This window comes from Mirounga angustirostris, unplaced genomic scaffold (genome assembly GCF_029215605.1).
Source record: "Mirounga angustirostris isolate CCGP_5_RB_7025 unplaced genomic scaffold, mMirAng1.0.hap1 SCAF_7, whole genome shotgun sequence".
NCBI classification, from domain to species: Eukaryota; Metazoa; Chordata; class Mammalia; order Carnivora; family Phocidae; genus Mirounga; species Mirounga angustirostris.
The window spans coordinates 114,841,305-114,853,638 of record NW_026991715.1 but is presented as its reverse complement, the minus strand read 5'-3'; the positions used below and the strand labels follow the sequence as shown (position 1 = coordinate 114,853,638).

The 12,334-nt window shown below is 40.0% G+C and overlaps 1 long non-coding RNA gene across 6 annotated transcripts in view; it reads left to right on the top strand.

Moving 5' to 3' along the window:
- The window catches only part of LOC135365430 (uncharacterized), a 105,269-nt gene that overhangs the window by 1,135 nt on the left and 91,800 nt on the right, over window positions 1-12,334 (top strand). The window lies entirely within an intron of this gene.

Here is a 12,334-nt window from a genome sequence, read left to right as displayed (position 1 = left end):
TACCTGCAGCTGCCAAACAATGGAATTCACCCTAAATGTGCAGGAGGGGAATGCAGCCCCTTACAGGGAGCTTCAGGTTAGTGAGCCTATGCAGGAGCTAACTTGACTCAATTGCATTAAGCCATTAGATCCAATTTTGATTGATTTATCAGAATGCCAAGAACACATCGATTTAGAAGAGATTTTGACCTGGATTCTAAAGTGATGAGCTTCCCTAAACCTACAGCACAATTGGTTGAAACTGACTGCAGAAGTCACAGTGCTCTCAAATTTGCTAGCAAAAATAATTCAGATAGACCGGAAACCTTTTGTTTGTTTGTTTCCTTTCCATGAATAAGCATACTGCAAACAAGATAAAGGGCTTGAGTTAGCAAAGAGACACTTTTGGTCCATTGTCTTATTGAAAACTGAGGTCTTCACTACTGCCCAGTCAGACTCTTAAACAGCCTATCAGTTTCTATGCAGGGGAGGATAACCGCTCAGGAGCCACTGGCTTCTGCCTTCCTTTAAAAGCTAACCTTAAAAGACTCCTCAGCAGAAGGTCATTAGGCTAAACATGGTTCATCCTACTTCTAGGAATGGGTAAATGAGCTCAAAGCAAGGAGATGAAAGAATTTACTTCAAGTTCCAAAGGCTGCACCATAGTATTCACCATATTCCACACTATTTGTACATCCTGACACCAAGGAAAACCTTGTGTTTGATCTATTAAAAAATCCTAAGCAGCAATGTCCACAATAGCCAAACTATGGAAAGAGCCCAGATGTCCATTGACGGATGAATGGATAAAGAAGTGGTGTGTGCACGTGCGCACACACAATGGAATATTACTCAGCCATTAAAAATGAAATCTTGGGCGCCTGGGTGGCTCAGTCGTTAAGCGTCTGCCTTCAGCTCAGGTCATGATCCCAGGGTCCTGGGATCGAGTCCCACATCGGGCTCCCTGCTCTGCAGGGAGCCTGCTTCTCCCTCTCCCACTCCCCCTGCTTGTGTTCCCTCTCTCGCTGTCTCTCTCTCTCTGTTGAAGAATAAATAAAGTCTTAAAAAAAAAAAAATGAAATCTTAACATTTGCAACAGCGGGGATAGAACTAGAAGGTGTTATACTAAGTGAAATAAGTTAATCAGAGAAAGACAAATAACATGATTTCACTTATATATGGAATTTAAGAAACAAAACAGAGGATCATAGGGGAAGGGAGGGAAAAATAAGAGGAAATCAGAGAGGGGGACAAACCATAAGAGACTCTTAACTCTAGGAAACAAACTGAGGATTACTGGAGGGGAGGTGGGGGAGGGATGGGGTAATTGGGAGATGGGCATTAAGGAGGGCACGTGATGTAATGAGTACTGGGTGTTATATGCAACTGATGAATCACTAAATTCTACCCCTGAAACTAATAATACAGTGTGTTAATTGAATTTAAATAAAAATTTTTTTTAAATCCTATATTACCTTTTGGAAAAGAATCTTCAAAAACCTGAAGTTTCAGAACTCCATATGGAGCACATTTTTCCAGTTAGATGTTAGTCGCCTGGGATGTGTATACACTATTGTGCAGAGGAAAGATGCTAACATCATTAATTGGGATGAACAGATACCACACTACCCACTATGTGAAGCGGCAGTCTTAGCTGATGGATGTTGCTATTGGGTAGTCACCCCAAATGTGCTTTATAAAGCGTGGAGGGGTTAGAATGCATTCACTTCACCATATGCCAATTAACAGGCTGCAGTCTTGAATAAGACATGGTCTATTAATGTAGCCCCCTGCCTTTGCTCTCAATAAAATGAACGACCCTCTTCCAGACACCTAACATGTATAAACTCATGAGGCAACTGCATTACTACACAGATTTTGGGAAAGAGGGTGTCACTGTTGCCTGTCAAAAGCAAGGAGAAATTCTTTTATGATACGCCATAGTCTACAATTCTATGAAGACTGCTAACTAGCCAGATTTAGAGGAAAGTTTGTTAAAACATCACTTGTAGGAAACAAATGCATTTTTGCAACTTGGTCTCCCAAAGTCTACCATCCAGAAAAATCAACATATCAGTGGCTATTTCCATCTACTGTTTTTGTTGTTTGATAGAACTTATGGAAAAGTATAGTCTTTACTACTTTTGTATCATGCACTCACTTTACATAAACTTCACTATATCCTGAAACTTCATAAATGTTTCATGGCTATGTAAAGCTCTACTATATAAATGTACTATGATAAATTCCTTAGTAGATACTCTGGTAAATACTGCAGTGAATGTTTGCTTGTAGGATTGTTCACATCTCCTTATAAGAATTATCGTAAGAATATTCTAGAAATGAATTATTGGTACAAAGGGTATGAGCACTTTTAATACTCATTTTTGTACTAGCTTATAGGCTTCTGTCCCCTGCCCCTAATTCCAAAGTAGGAGATGCTTATCTTGCCTCATTCTTGCTTTGTGTATATGCCTGCATAGATGAGAGATGGTGTCCTTCATTAGAAAGACTCTTAAACCACATGGGGCACCTGGGTGGCTCATTCTTTAAGCGTCTGCCTTCGGCTCAGGTCATGATCCCAGGGTCCTGGGATCGAGCTGTGTATCGGGCTCCGTGCTCCATGGGGGCCTGCTTCTCCCTCTCCCACTTGCCCTGCTTGTGTTCCCTCTCGCTGTGTCTCTCTGTGTTAAATAAATAAATAAAATCTTTTAAAAAAAAAAACTCTTAAACCACAGTCTCTTCAACAAATGGTGTTGGGAAAATTGGACAGCCACATGCAGAAGAATGAAATTGGACCATTTCCTTACACCACACACAAAAATAGACTCAAAATGGATGAAAGAGCTAAATGTGAGACAGGAATCCATCAAAATCCTAGAGGAGAACCCAGGCAGCAACCTCTTCGACCTCAGCCGCAACAATTTCTTCCTAGAAACATCGCCAAAGGCAAGGGAAGCAAGGGCAAAAAGGAACTATTGGGACTTCATCAAGATAAAAAGCTTTTGCACAGCAAAGGAAACAGTTAACAAAACCAAAAAGACAACCGACAGAATGGGAGAAGATATTTGCAAATGACATATCAGATAAAGGGCTAGTATCCAAAATCTATAAAGAATTATCAAACTCAACACCCAAAGAACACATAATCCAGTCAAGAAATGGGCGGAAGACAAGTATAGACATTTTTCCAAAGACATCCAAATGGCCAACAGACATATGAAAAAGTGCTCAACATCACTTGGCATCAGGGAAATCCAAATCAAAACCTCAATGAGATACCACCTCACACCAGTCAGAATGGCTAAAATTAACAAGTCAGGAAACGACAGATGTTGGTGAGGATGTGGAGAAAGGGGAACCCTCCTACACTGTTGGTGGGAATGCAAGCTGGTGCAGCCACTCTGGAAAACAGTATGGAGGTTCCTCAAAAAGTTGAAAATAGAGCTACCCTACGACCCAGCAATTGCACTACTGGGTATTTACCCCAAAGATACAAATGTAGTGATCTGAAGGGGTACGTGCACCCCAATGTTTATAGCAGCAATGTCCACAATAGCCAAACTATGGAAAGAGCCAAGATGTCCATCGAAAGATGAATGGATAAAGAAGATATGGTGTATATATACAACAGAATATTATGCAGCCATCAAAAAAATGAAATCTTGCCATTTGCAACAACCTGGTTGGAACTAGAGGGTATTATGCTAAGCGAAATAAGTCAATCAGAGAAAGACAAGTATCATATGATCTCACTGATATGAGGAATTCTTAATCTCAGGAAACAAAGTGAGGGTTGCTGGAGTGGTAGGGGGTGGGAGGGATGGGGTGGCTGAGTGATAGACATTGGGGAGGGTATGTGCTATGGTGAGTGCTGTGAATTGTGTAAGACTGATGAATCACAGACCTGTACCTCTGAAACAAATAATACATTATATGTTAAAAAAAAAAAAGATAGTAGGAAGGGAAAAATGAAGGGAGGGAAATCGGAGGGGGAGAACCCTGAGAGACTATGGACTCTGAGAAACAAACTGAGGGTGTTAGAGGGGAGGGGTGTGGGGGGATGGGTTAGCCCAGTGATGGGTATTAAGGAGGGCATGTATTGCATGGAGCACTGGGTGTTATACACAAACAATGAATCATGGAACACTACATACAAAAAAAGATAAATTTTTTTAAAAAATTGATTTACTTAAAACAATAAATATAAATAAAGTCTCTTAAACCACGGACACTTCTTCAGAAGTGGTATCCACTGAATTCTGCAGAGTTCATTGGGCACTTTGCCTATTTATTGCCTCCAGTAACTTCTAGGACCTTAACATTTTTTTTCCTAGCCCCACTCTTCCTGTTCCAGGTGGCCATCCTGACACCCACCCCCAGCCACCTCTGATTTACCCCAGGCCCCTTCTCTGCTTCCTACACTTGAACAAAGTACCATTATGTCGAAGATGAACCTCCTATGAAGCTGCTAACAGAACTTGATTCATAAATGGAAGAGGTCAGAAGGTTAGAGGTTTCAATTAAGAGGATTTTCTGTTCCTAGCATGGTGGCCTACAAAACGAGAGGGAACCCTAGCTGTAATGATGGGACTTTTGCAACTAGAAACTTTTAAGTCTAAAACATCTCCATGTCAGCTTAAACTTGTTTTGTCTCCAGCAAGCTGATATCAAAGTCCCACATGTCTAATTTTTAAAGATTAGTGGCCCGGCAATCACAAACATTTGCCATGAAACTAGATGAGCTTGGGCGGGTCACTTGTTTCTTCCAGGCTTCTGTTTACTCAACTATAAGATAGAGTTGAACTAATCACTAGATGATTAAGGACCCTTTGAGATCTAGAAACCTATACCCCTGGTTGGGGAGTATGGATTTGTTCTAAACCAATAACTTTCCTCTTCCAAAAAGAATTTGTTGGGTCTTGGAGTATGAAAGCAAGACAAGACATTTAAAATGAAGACTCATCACTTAAAGTGGTAAATAGAGGAGAAAGAACTAGACCTCACAAGCAAACACTACCCAAGCACCACATATTAGGAAGCTCTGTCAATCCCTCTTGATACCTCCCCAGGATCATTTAATCTCAGACAGTACTGCATTGCTGATTAGTTTCCTATTGGCACTGTGACAAATTACCACATACTTGATGACAAGACACAAATTTATTCTCTTATAGTTCTGCAAGCTAGAAGTTCTGAGTCTTTTGGGGCTAAAAAAAAAAAAATCAAGGTGCTGGCAGGGCTGGTTCCTTCTAGAGATCCCAAGGGAGAGTTCTTCAGCTCTTCCAGCTTCTGGCTGTTTTCATTCCTTGGCTTGTGACCATATCACTCCAGTCTCTACATCTATGGTCACATTGCCTTCTCTTCTATAGTCTAACCTCTTCGTGCCTCCCTCTAATAAGGGCAGTTGTGATTGCATTTAGGGCCTACCCAGATAATCCAGGATAATCTCCCCGCCTCAAAATTCTTAATTTATCACACCTACAAAGTCACTTTTTTAAATTACTTTTTTCTTTTTTTAATTTAATTTTATTATGTTATGTTAGTCACCATAGAGTACATCATTAGTTTTTGATGTAGTGTTCCCTGATTCATTGTTTGCGTATAACAGCCAGTGTACAAAGTCACTTGCTATCCAAGGTAACATTCACAGGTTCTGCAAATTAAGACCTGGTATCTTTGGAGCCATTATCTAACCTAACACCCGGATCTTATGATATACAGGAAATGCAAATACTTCCATGGAAATCCAAAGTGACAAGCACAATTTACTAATGCCTAAGGAATGAGATAAACCCCCAGTTTTAGAAAGAAGTAAAACTTGGTGATGCAGCCCCGGGGTACTCTAATTGTATTCAGACAGTTTATAATTCTATTTACTTCTCATGTGGCATTTGAGTTTTTTTCCCCTACTCATACTTTTAAAAAAATAACCTTGAGAATTCACATATACTTCACCCATTTAAAGTATACAGTTCAGTGGGGTTTTTTGTGTATTTACAGATTTGTGCAACTATCACCATTTTTAGGATTTTTAAAGATTTTAGAGAGAATGAACATGAATGGGAGTGAGACTTTGGAGCAGACTCTGCTCAGCAAGGAGACTGAAGAGGGGCAGGATCTCAGGACCCTGAGATCACAACCTGAGCCAAAACCAAGAGTCGGACGCTTAACCGACTACACCACCCAGGCACCACTAGAACATTTTTAATCACCTTTAAAAGAAACCCTGAACCGTTGAGCTATTACCCTCCAGCCCTTACCTCCACCTTCAGCCCTATAAAACCACTAGTCCACTTTCTGTCTCTACGGACTTCTGTTCTGGACTTTGATATGAATGGAATCCTATAGTATGTGGTCTTTGGGGATTGAGCTCTTTCACTTTGACAGTATTTAAGTTTCATCCATGTTGTAGCATATACATTCTTTCCTATGGTCAGATAATATTCCATTGTATGGACATACTGCATTTTTTAAAAAATTTTTTTAAAGATTTCATTTATTTATTTGACATAGTGAGAGACAGCACAAGCAGGAAGAGCAGCAGAGGGAGAAGCAGGCTCCCTGCTGAGCAAGGAGCCCAATGAGGGACTCGATACCAGGACCCTGGGATTATGACCCAAGCCGAAGGCAGACGCTTAACCGACTGAGCCACCCAGGCATCCCTGGACATACTGCATTTTGTTCATCATCCATTGATGAAACTTTGGATGACTTCTACCTTTAGTTTTGAATCATGCTGTCCCTTTACTTTTTCTCTCCTTTTCTTTTGCTCAATATTTTCTCCAAATCTCTTCTTCATTTCTCTCCCTTTATTGTCCATAGCTTAACTTTCTTCATAGTAATATTGTCCTAGAGCAGTTGGTCTAAATATGAATGGTATTTCTTTCAACATTTATTTCTTTTAAAATTTTGTTTCTCATAGTCTGATTAGTCCTTCACTCTCCAAATTCTTGAACATTAGCTTTTTTCTATTATATTCTTATTTCTATTCTAGGACCCAGAAGGATAAATTTCTGAACATATTTTAACTGTATTATATCCATGGTGGTTTTGAACCTTCTGTGAGATGAAAGGTCTGAATCGCTTTATCCTGCACGACAGGAAATAATACATTAAGTTCCTTTAAAGTCTTTGAATAACCAAGAATCTAAGCCCTGCTTGATAACCAGATTATAAAAAAAGATCAGGATGGTAAACCAGAAGAATCAACTACGTACTTTTAATTGTCAAGGAGCAATAAGCATTTCACAGGGATTTATTTCAAAAAGTGGGGGGAAAATGCCCTTTGGAAAATAAAGGTGCTTTGGAGACTGAGAAGAACTATATATGGTCAGTCGCTTATTCATAAAAAAAAAAAAAAGATCAGTTTTGACTGATGGATGGGTAGTAGTAGAAGATATTCTCTACTTGAAAGAAGAGGGGATGTTTGAGCCCTAAGTGTAGGATGTGAGCAAGATGGTTAAATGTGGGGGCAAGTATAATTTGAGAGTTAAGATTCACCCAGGATCTTCTCTACAGGTTATTGCCTCTTAATCCACCACGTGGTGTTAGTGACAAGTCAACTTGCAGCTCCATTCTGTGTATCTGTAATCTGCTCAATTGTTGTGGTACCAAAACTAACATAACTATGGCAGCTGCATAGGTGAGCAAGTCTCAAGAAGTAGACATTTGCTTTCTTGTCTGTTTTTATGAGATCACCATCTACTGGAGTAATTTTTCCAAGTTGCTTTCTTGTAGGTATTTCATGAAGAATTGGACGCTTAGAGTGCTTTTTTTTTTTTTAAAGATTTTATTTATTTATTTGACAGAGAGGGAACACAAGCAGGGGGAGCGGGAGAGGGAGAAGCAGGCTTCCCGCTGAGCGGGGAGCCCGATGCGGGGCTCGATCCCAGGACCCGGGGATCATGAGCTGAGCCGAAGGCAGACGCTTAACGACTGAGCCACCCAGGCGCCCCTGAAGTGCTTCTGATTTACAACTTGGACTCTTTGAAGGCTTACATGTAAATATCTTAATTCAAAGTTAGCGCGCGCGCACACACACACAAACAAAACCAAAAAAACTTGGCTCGAAACAGCTTGCAAGGAGCTGAGAAACTGAAACAGTACGAAGCTACAATATAAAGCCAATGAAAAACATGGCAATTGTGCCATCAAGAATTATCTTATCCCAACTTGAGATTCTGAGTCCATGTAGTTTAAACTAAGCAAGACAAGCATGTAGGCACTTTGGGCAGGTTAATACGGGTTCATTTATTCTAACTAACCTATGTAGCACCTGCTGTATATTAGGAATCCTAGGAAAACAAGGTCCCTGCTCACAAGGAGCTTAATCTCTAGTGGATAGAGACAAGTATCAACTAGTGATAAATGCTAGACAGAATTAAAGAGATGTACTATCAAGTAACGAGAAGGATGTCGTAGACTAGGTAGTCATAGATGGCATCTCTGGATTGTGTTAAGCAGTGCTGTCCAATAAAGCTTTCTGTAAGATGGAAGTGTTCTCTATCTACACTATCCTATATGGTAGCATTAGCTACATATGGAGCCTGAGCGCTTGAAATGTGGCCAAGGCACTGAATTTGATTTGTTTTTAATTTAAATCTAAGTAGTCACATGTGGCTAGTGGCTATCATTAGACAATGAAGACATGAAGTCAAAATATGGAGATCTTCCATTTAACCAAAATATGGAGATCTTCCATTTAACCACGACATTAAATATATTTCAGCTACCCCACTGGCCAATAAAGGAATAAAGGACCCACAAATAAAACTAAAGACACTTGTATAGGAGAGATCAACCATCTTGGAAAACAAAATGAGTAAAGAATTGGCAGTTAACATAGTAGAACAAAGCTGAAGCCTAAGTCCTGGAATCAGGAAAGCCAGCAAGAAGCTAGCCGATTCCTGCTGAACTCCCATCAGCTCAGAAATAAGATGCACCTGGTCCTCAGAGCTGGGAGAGACTGAAAACACAAAATAGCTGGGAGTCTTTAAAATACACACTTGAGCCCACCGATATGCCTCCCTCCACAAAGTGACTACCCGAAAGAAGACCAAAGTGAAAATTTACCCCTGAGATTAAACTAAAGAGGGCTTGACCTCAGGGACAGCAGATAAAGACAAAGAGTAAATTCAGTAGAGCTGGAATGAAGCTCAGGAAACCACTCAAAAAGAAAGAAGCAGTTGAGCAAAGACCATTAGAATATCAGTTCAGAAGCCTAATACCCAATTAGATGTTTCAAAACAAAGAGAAACGACAGCCACGGTGAGAAGTTATGAAGTAATTTTACCAAACATTCCACAAACCAAAACTATGCATTTCCAGACCAAAAAGAACACAAATGTCCAAAACAATGACATGTTACCATTAAAGAAACAACCATTCAAAAACCTTCCTCAGAAGCACCACTCTGACAGTCACTATCAAATTTTATCAAACACTACAGGAACAAAAAAATTTCAACCTTAAAAGTACTCCAGAGTTGGTTTCTTCTGAGACCTCTGTCGTTAGCTTGCAGATGGCTACCTCCCGCTATGTCCTCAGGTGGTCTCTCCTCTGGGCACCCTTGCTATTTCTCTGGCCTCATCCCCTCTCCTAGGACCCACCCCAACAGCCTCATTTTAACTTAATTACCTCTGTAAAGGCCCCGGCTCCATATTTACTTTCAGAAGTACTGGGAGTTAGGGCTTGAACAAATAACCTTGGAAGTGGGAAGAGGAAACTCACCCCGTAACAACATTCATGGGGGGGGGCAATCTAAGAATAAAAAGGACTTTATTCAGATTGATGAAGGACATTGACAAAAAACATACAGCAAATGGCAAAACATTTAAAAGCCTTTGGTCAGACAATAAACTGGTGGTTGCCAGAGGCGAGGGGTGGTGGAGGGATGGGAGGAATAGGAGGGAGAGTAAGAGGTACAAACTTGAGTTATAAAATAAATAAGTCACAAGGATGTAATGTATAGCATAGGGAATACAGTCAATAATATTGTAATAATTTTCTATGGTGATAGATGGTAACTAGACCTATTGTAGTGATCATTTCACAATGTGTAAGAAAATTGAATCACCATTTTGTACACCTGAAAGTAATATAATATTGTATGTCAATTATAACTCCATTTTTTTAAAGCCTTTGCTTTAAAGTCAAGGGATCCAAAGAGCAATAGCTAACTTTTAACACCACAATCACATGCCATGAGTCAGCTATTTTGTACAATTCTGATCCAGTTAACTAAAGACTTAAGATCAAGCTTTGGCAACGGACAGACCTAAGTTTCAATCCCAGGTGCTTTATTAGCTACGTGACCTTGAGAAGGATACTTAACCTCTGAGACTCAGTTTCCCCACTTTAAAATGGAGATAAAATATAGGTAACTGTCTACAAGTTGTGAGGATTAAATAACCAATGTGGGAGACTCTCAGGTACTAGCTGTTATTCTTCTTTGTGTGGACAGCTTTGTCAGGGTGCTGCTGTATATTTCAAAGACCGTGCCTTGGACTTAGTTTGGAGAAGTGGAAGAATTCTGCTTCCACCACCACCACCACCTAGGATCTCAGGAAAATTACTCAATTTTGGAATTCCAGTGTCATTTTTAAAATGTTGCTGAAATGAAATTAAGCAAAAGGCTAAGCCAAAGAGCAGAGAAAAGACGAGATGGCTTTTGTCAATTGTTCTTTGGCTTTCACCAGTGTGGTTCAAAATAGAATCAAAAGAATTTGTAAGCTGGGCAGTCCAGTAAAAGCAGGCTGGCTTTGTGAGCCACTAAGTGCTATATTTTGTGCCATCTACGTGAAAGCAGTCAAGTGTATCAGGAAACCCGCTGCTGCAACTAAAGTGAGTGATTAACCATTACATTCCTCCAACACATTTCATTTGGCTGTGTGACTCATTGGCTCACTTTTACTGGTGAAAACCACACCTGCACCCCATCAGGTGAACAAAAGCCTGAGTGAACACAAGACTGTGTCTCTATGTGACAGAGGCCCATGCACAGAAGTATAGGGTCGCTGCATTTTGTAGCAGAAACTGTTGCTGTGGACACACAGCTGTCCTGAGGTAGAGCGCACGTTCTGTCCCGGTGAAATAACTGCTAAGTTATTATAGGAAAGAGCTGTTAGAAGAACTAAGGGGCGCCTGGGTGGCTCAGTCGTTAAGTGTCTGCCTTCGGCTCAGGTCATGATCCCAGGGTCCTGGGATCGAGCCCCGCATCGGGCTCCCTGCTCGGCGGAGACCCTGCTTCTCCCTCTGCTGCTTGTGTTCTCTATCTCTGTCAAATAAATAAATAAAATCTAGAAAAAAGAACTATTCTTAAAAGTTTTTTTTTTTAAAGATTTTATTTATTTATTTGAGAGAGAGAGAATGAGAGAGAGAGAGCACGAGAGGGAAGAGGGTCAGAGGGAGAAGCAGACTCCCCGCCGAGCAGGGAGCCCGATGCGGGACTCGATCCCAGGACTCCAGGATCATGACCTGAGCCAAAGGCAGTCTCCCAACCAACTGAGCCACCCAGGCACCCAAAAAAGAACTATTCTTAATTTTAAACTCATAGTCACTTGTTTTGATAAATGTTCTCCATATAACATATTATTACTTTAATAATGTCTAGACCTCTAGATTAAATGTTCCAGAACACATACAAAGTATCAAGATGATTGACTTGATTTATCAAGGACAAGTATCTACTTTGTCTCTTATCAGTAGCCTTATTGGTCCCAAATTTTTACAACAAATTTAGAAAGAAAGGAAGAAAAGTAGTAAATGTTGCCTGGTCCATGATAGTACAGAATCTTATTCGCTAATTTTAAGTGAGAACTCAGTTTGTACCCTTTTAAAAAGTATTAGATCCCAGATGTGATAACTCTTTGACAAGTAGGCTGGAGGCTCAGAGAACTCAGTCATGTCACAGCATGATTAACAATTTTATTTTCCCACAGAGGTAAACTTCAATAAGTCAACCATCTATTTATGATAAGGAAATTATAATACTATTGAAACCATATGCAACTCTTATTCAAAATTAAGAAATTGAGTATTGTGTTGTTTCTCTCAGCCTCAAAATTCTTCTGAGAAATAATTAACAGTTATTAAATGCTTGGTTATTATGACTGGTGGGAGAAAAAGTGGGCCTCTGTTTCTTTCCTCAAATCTCTCAAGAAAACACTACAATTAGTGAAGTGTATAGAGGAATATCAGTCACAGGTATGAGTGATATTGTTCGTAGGGTATTTACGGCACAAAGCAATAACAAAATATTTAGTTCTCAGGATATGAAAGATCATTTTGTGAAAATGATTTGACAAAACACAATCCTAAACTTGGTAAATTATTCTCAAAATGTTTAAGAAGT